Source organism: Triticum dicoccoides, chromosome 2A (genome assembly GCF_002162155.2).
Source record: "Triticum dicoccoides isolate Atlit2015 ecotype Zavitan chromosome 2A, WEW_v2.0, whole genome shotgun sequence".
Classification (NCBI taxonomy): domain Eukaryota; kingdom Viridiplantae; phylum Streptophyta; class Magnoliopsida; order Poales; family Poaceae; genus Triticum; species Triticum dicoccoides.
In genome coordinates, this window is record NC_041382.1 from 503,152,889 (window position 1) to 503,160,638 (window position 7,750).

Below are 7,750 nucleotides of genomic sequence, written 5' to 3' on the forward strand. Positions count from 1 at the left end.
GGCGCGGCGGCTGCCTTGGCCAGGGGCGGCGATGGTGGGGTGCGGCAGCCGGTTCTGCCTCGGGCTGCGTGGCGGCGTTCGGCGGCGGCGGCCGGGTCTGCGGCGACACACCATCTGACCTCGGATCGGCGGTGGCGGCATGGAGGGCCTGGTGGTTGGGTTGGCACCATGCGGGTTGTGCCCTCCGAACAGATCTGATCTGGCCGGTGCGGCCTGCTCGTTGTGCGGCGGCTCGATCGGCGGCGACCTATGCACACATTACGTGATGGAGGTTCTTCGAACGGATCCGGGTGAAAACCTTGTGCTCGGCTTCATGCCATGGCCGGCGTTGGTGACACCCTGTTGTGTCATTACCTTCTTGAAGGCATCGCCGTGGAGAAGCTCTAGACCTCTATCCGCTACCTCCGGGGGAAACCCTAGATCAGTTGATCGGATGACGGCGGCGCGTTGGTGTCGTTTCCTCCTTGGAGGCGTCATTCTTGGAGGCGTACACGGGATCGAGGGACCAGCGGGCGCCTTTTTGGTGGAGCGGTGCTTCATCCTTCACATTGATGACAGCGGATCTCGGCGGCGTGGTGCGGTGGAGACTCGGCGCCCGATGCGCGGTGATGAACTCGCGCAGGTGGAGGCGCAGGTGGAGGTAGTTGTCTGGCGTCAAGGTGGCGTCGATGACGGAGTGACCTCACAAGGTAGAAGCCTCAATATCTGCTCTGAAGACGGACATGTGGAAGATGGCGGCGACGACACATGTGAGTGCGTCAGACCAGTTTATGCCCTAGACCCAGTATGTGGCTCGGATGGGGCTTCCGGCTTTGGATGATAGGATTAGGTGAGTAGTCTGGGTATGTGGCCCAGGTAGCACCCCTGCATCATTTGGATAGGAGTAGTGGCATATGTTGTCAAGATGGCGGATTCAGGCATATTGTTGTAATATTTTGTAAGGTCCTCGAGAATAATCAATAAAGCGGCCGTATGCATCTCCCAGATGCAGAGATGCAGAGGCCGGGGATCATCCTCCTTTTCTAAAACAAAAGTAAAAACCCACTGCCCCCACAGCCATAGTCATTGCGTACGTAGTGCGAGAGTTAATGATAGTGGACGTCCTTTGTTAACTGCACGCTAGTAGTAGCTAGCTTGATCAGTGCTAGCTGCTCGACTCAATAACTATTAACTGCAATCCTGTTACGTGGTCGCAGTAGGAGTACGTTTGCGGGGTCCCCCGAGCGGTCGCGATCTCGCCCATAACGCAGCACCATCGGTCCTTGGAAGAGCACTGTGTAGCTCGAGTACAATGCTGGGCATGGCTCTCATGGCCTCGGAAAGCCCAGAGCTAAGCTACTCCTGCGTGCCTACCCGACCGTCCGTATGGATCCACATCAATCAGTGAGCGATGGAGATTAGGTGCACAGTTGACGCAAATGGTGCGGTACTGGGTAGCCTGTGCATCGTGGATGCATGCATGCATGCATGGGTCGGGCCTCGCCGTACCCCGGCGGACCAGCAAGCCGAAATGATCATGATGGTTTTCACGACGCCCATGCCGACGCCACACGCGCCGCTGGTACGTGTACGGCTCTCGGGCCGCTCCCCCGGTGCCGTGCACAGTTGGCGCAGTCGGTCACACATGCTCATCACATGCATGCGTATGACGCACCGATCCACCGCACAGCGTCTATCTGGCCAGCAGCGGCCAGCAGTAGCTCTCTCTGTGTCTTTGCATGCATAGTGGGTTGACAAGTCCAATTAATGGCTCAGTTTTGGGGCGCGTACGTACGTGCTCCATCACTATGCGAATAGGGTTTTCTTTTATTGTCAAAAAAGAAAAGAAAAACCCAAAGCGACTAGTAGTACTACTGCGCGAATAGGGATCGGATGCGATGGGGAGGCAGCAGCAGCTATCCATCATCACGTACTGGTATGATTCGTTTGCTACAGCCAGCCTACAGAGGCGCACAGGACACAGCAATGGCTGTGGTGGACCAGAGCTTGCTATATACACGGACGCACAAATTAAGCAAGCAGTACTGTACCAGTTGATCGCGCACAGCGTTCTGACCCCACCACACCCATCGTTTTCTTCTTGATTGAGAGAGCAGAGAGAGGTGGATCGAGGCGGCTCTCTGTGCATTGCATTGCGCTAACTCCAGGACTGCACGAGACAAGGCACCGGTCGGTCCGGCCCACACACGCAGTGTATTGCCATTGCCATTGCCAATGCCATGCATGCATCCTTGGCCCGTCGTCGTGGTCCCTGGGTCCTCTCTACCGATAATGAAGGCGGGAACAGTCCACGGAATAGCATGCCATGCCATGCCATGCACGGTGCCAGCTAGCTGTGCAACGGTTGACACTGCTACGCGTAGGGAATACATTTCCTGTCTCGTGGGCCACCGGCCAGGCATATTCAAAGCCCTTCCTCTCTCCCACGCAGACTCATCATGCTGCTGTCAATGCATGAGTGCTCTAGGCCTTGTTCGGTTCCAAATAAGTCATCAATTCATAAATCGAAAAGTGGAAAAAAATAACTTATTTTGCCAAACACGTCCAACTTATAAGTCATCCCAACTTATAAGTCATAAGTTGCTCCACCCCAATTTAAAACTTATAAGTCACCCCCTTTTGCATGGGTCCCACCACTTTTATATAAAAAAACAAGGTGAAAATGTATGATCAGATGACTTATAAGTCAGGTGACAACCAAACGGACGTGACTTATAAGTCACTGGTTTTAAGTCACCTGACTTAACTTATAAGTCAGGTGACTTATTGAAACCAAACAGGCCCTTAGATAAGGTACTAAACACATTAAATAGTTTAGCAACTATACTCCTCAATGCATAGGTGCTTAGCTTAGGCTGGTCGTAATGGTAATATCGTAGCTAGTATCATGCATGCCAACTAGACTATTTTGCTGAGGTGACATAGGATTAAATGAAGAAAGAGAGTGTTGAGTATCATACCATGATACTGTATCATATTAAATGTTATGCTAGTATGTGTCATGCATGGCAATAAATAAGGTTACTTATGATACTAATATATGATACTGTGCATTACAGAGGTAGTATCATACCTTAGTATCATGTGCATGATACTAAGGCTGGTTGTAATGAAGAGTATCATATACTAGTATCATGCATATGATACTAGTCTATGATACTACATCCCTAATGCACAATATCATAAGTTGGTATCATAGAGAACTACATTTATTGTTATGCATGACACAAAGTAGCACATCATTTAATATGATATGGTATCATGATACGATACTCAAGCCTCTCTTTCTTCATTTAATTCTATGCCACCTCATTAAACTTGCTTAGTTGGCATGCATGATACTACCCATGATACTCCCATTACGGGCAGCCTAAGATATGATACTACCCATTACAAACAGCCTTATGGTTGCTAAGCTTGTTTCATTTAATGATTTAGCAATTAAAGCTCTTCATGTATTGGTGGACTTCCTTTCTTTAAATGTTTTGCCTAGGTTCACACGCTTAGCATCGTTTTTTTCTGGGGTCACCACACTCATCTCTTTCTTTTTAAATAACTCGCCACATCAGATTTTTTGCCTACGCGGAAGGCTTGGCACCTGTACAAGGTGGAGCATTGGGAGGGGCCTTGCACATACTTCCTCCATTTAAAGATGGGGCCTCGCACATACTCCCTCCATAGAGGGGCCTCGCACACAAAGTTTTCCCTATTCATAATACAAGGCCACAACCAGCAATACCTATCGAGTTTGAAGCACTATGAATAGGGAAAACTTTGTTTTTGCCACTCTAGTTTTTGATCACTTTGCTTATGCCACTTCAGAATTTGACATTTCACTTTTGTCACTCTTAGTTTTTGACAATACATCACAATTGCTATTCCGTGGCAAAAGCAATAATTTTAGAGTGGCAACTGTGATACATTGTCAAAATCTAAGAGTGGCAAAAGTGAAATGAAAAGTTATTGCTTTTGCCACTGAATGGCATTTGTGATGTATTGTCAAAAACTGGGAGTGGCAAAAGTAAACGTCAAATTCTAGAGTGGTATAAGTAAAGTGGTCAAAAGCTAGAGTGGCAAAAACAAAGTTTTCCCCTCTGAATACCCTCTCCACATCCTTCCTACCTGCTTCCTGCATTACTTCAAAGTTGCTTTGTTTCTTGCCCAGTGGTTCGGATATGGTCTTCACAAACACCGTCCACTAAGGATAGATGCCATCTGCAAGGTAGTATCCCATGTTGTAGTCACGATTGTTGACGGTGTAGTTGCACGGGGCCGATTCCCTATTACAAAGCCTCCTGAACATCGGAGATCGTTAAAACACGTTGATGTCATTATGAGAACCCGACATTCCAAAGAAAGCATGGCAAATTCATAAGTCATGTGACGCCACTGCTTCTAGTATGATGATAACCATCTTTGGTGTGACCTTGATACATTTCTCGCAAAATCTTTGGGGCAGTTCTTTCATTTGCATGTAATCAATTGATCCGAGCATTCATGGAAACCCTCTGGCCTCTCCAATAGCCAACAACTTTTCTGTGTTTTGCACATTTGGTTCTCTCAGATACTCTGCTGCAAACACCTGCACCATGATGTGGACAAACTTGATAGTAGTCTTCAGGCATGTGCTCTCCCCCATTCTACCATCTCACCAACGGCTTCTATGATTGTACCAGGTGTAAGTATTCTTAGAGCAACCATGCATTTCTGCTTAGCACAGAAAGATAGTTGGCCGCAACAATCCCTACTGAGCTTGAAGTAGTCATCATGTGCCTCCACCCACCCACCGCAATGCGTAAAAACAATGGTTTTCGCATGCGAAAATGGTGACGAAACCATGTACTCCCGCCGTCCCAAAATTCTTGTCTTAAATTTGTTTAAATACTGATGTATCAAGTCACGTTTTAGTATTAGATACATCCGTATCTAGACAAAATTAAGACAAGAATTTTAGGACAGAGGGAGTATCATCCAAGAAAGTTAGATTCAGACGAAATTAGTCCTTCTGCAGTAGCCGTGATCTGGACACCCTGTCCCGATTGATCACTCTTCTCCCTTTACGGTGATTTTTTTCTAGACTAGAAGGGACCCTAGAAGGTTCAGCAGGAGGCCAGGAGACCTACGGGAGAGCCACGAACTCACAGGGTGCGCCCTGGGGGTGGGGGGCTAGGGAACGCCCCCTGAGCTCGTGGGTCCCACACAACTCCGTTTGACCTAATTCTACCTCTATATATTCAAATATATTTTCAAACTCACAGAAAGCCACCCGAAACATTTTTTCGATGCCGCAAGCTTCTGTTCTATATCACCCTTACCGTCGTCCGATGATGCGTGAGTAGTTCACCACAGACCTACGGATCCATACCTAGTAGATGGCTTCTTCTCTCTTTTTAATCTTCAATACAATGTTCTCCTCGATCCTCTTGGAGTTCTATCCGATGTAATCTTCTTTTGCGGTGTATTTATTGGGATCTGATGAATTGTGGGTTTACAATCAGATTATTCATTGAAAGTAATCAAGCCTTTTTTGAACTTTATTATGCATGATTGTTATAGATTTGTATTTCTCTTTGATCTATCAGTTTGGTTTGACCAACTAGACTGATTTATCATTAGTGGGAGAGATGTTTTGCAATTGGTTCAATCTTGCGGTGTCCTCACCAAGTGACGGAAGGGTAACGAGGCACGTATTCTATTGTTGCCATTAAGGGTAAAATGACTGGGTTTAATTATTGCTTGGGTTTACCTTGTTTACATCATGCCATCTTGCTTTAGGCACTACTCTCTTTGTCATGGACTTAATACAATAATTGCATGTTGGATAGCGGTCGGTTGGTGGAGTAATACTAGTAGATGCAGTCAGGAGTCGGCCTACTTGTAAGGTACATGATGCTTATATACATGATCATTACCATGGATACATCATAACTATGCACTTTTATATCAATTGCCAAGCAGTAATTTGTTTACCCACCATATGTTATCTCACTACTGTAGGATGCTGCTAACGCGACAAATGAATCAGAGACCCTTCGACAAAATTGTGTGCAATGCATGAATCGCAAATGGTATCTTAATAAAGCTATCACCTATAAGACGAACTATGTGTGATGGCGGAGACATCAATCATGATTCAGATTAGAGCTGCGTGTGCAATACGCGACATACAATTGATCCATATGAACTGTTTGCGATGGTTCAGAACAACAGAAACGGTCAGTCAAATCAAGGTGTGTGCGACATACCACATAAAGTTCACTTGGATGAACTGTTTGCACTGCTCAACACAACAGAAATGGTCAACCAGGTCAAGGTGTGTGCGATAGACGACATACAGTTCACTCAGATGAACTTTTCGCGACGAGCCAAACAATAGAAACTGTTCAACTTAACAACATGTGTGTGATACACGGTAAACAAGCCAGTGATCGGAAATGTGTGGAAGACCGATAACAACATAGATGATTTCCGCGACTGTTGTTGGCAAACGCTTGCTGGTATACAATTGTCACCGATTGATGAAATGATCACCGACGGGTTGCCTAGTTTAGTCCATGTGCGATGTGATTTGCTCTTTCTACAGAAGAACAACACATATAACCAAAATTAAACATCCAATTACATAAGTGACTATACAAAACATTTGCACATGCCTCAATAAATAGTTACACGCATTCTAAACTAGGAGAAACGACCATCTAATCATCTACTTCTTGTGATGCTACCACCAGTGCTCTATAGCGCGATCCCTATCATGGGGCAGGCCGAAGGCACTTCCTCATGTTAAAGATCTACATGTACATCTCATACCTTGTCTACGCGTCCTTGGCTGCGTACTTGACGCGTTCTTCATCGAGTCTGTTGGTAAATATTTGCCCTCTTATATTTTGGAGATTGTTGACAGAAATAGGCATGGTCTGATTTGTTTGCTAGTGCATACAGAGAGAAATAGTCCATGCAGAACCAACGATAATGCTGCCTTCGATGTCAAGTTTGAGGAACTTCACCGAAGAATATCTGCGTTGCGGAAAAGGATGAGCTACTGATTTCTCCTTGAACTACGTCGGTATTTCCCCAAAGAGGAAGGGATGATGCAGCGCAACGACGGTAGGTATTTCCCTTAGTGATGAGATCAAGGTTATCGAACCAGTAAGAGAACCACGCAACACTACATGAACGACACCTGCACACAAATAAAAAATACTCACAACCCCACGTATTAAAGGGGTAGTCAATCCCTTTCGGGTAACGACGCCAGAAATCGGTAAGTCGACGGGATACAAATTATGATAGATTGGTAGATGCAAATAAAAGCAAATAAAATTCCGCGGGGTATTTTTTGGTTTTTGGATAATATAGATCTGAAAATAAAAGCAAATAAAAATAGATCGCGAAGGCAAATATAATAAAGAAGAGACTCGGGGGGCGTAGATTTCACTAGTGGCTTCTCTCGAGAAAAATAGCATATGGTGGGTAAACAAATTACCGTTGGGCAATTGATAAAACTTCAAAAAATCATGACAATATCCAGTAAATGATCATTATACAGGCATCACGTCCAAGATTAGTTGACCGACTCCTGCCTGCATCTACTACTATTACTCCACACATCGACCGCTATCCAGCATGCATCTAGTGTATTAAGTTCATGGAGAAACAGAGTAATGCAATAAGAATGATGACATGATGTAGACAAGATCTATTTATGTAGAAATAGACCACATCTTGTTATCCTTAATATCAACGATAC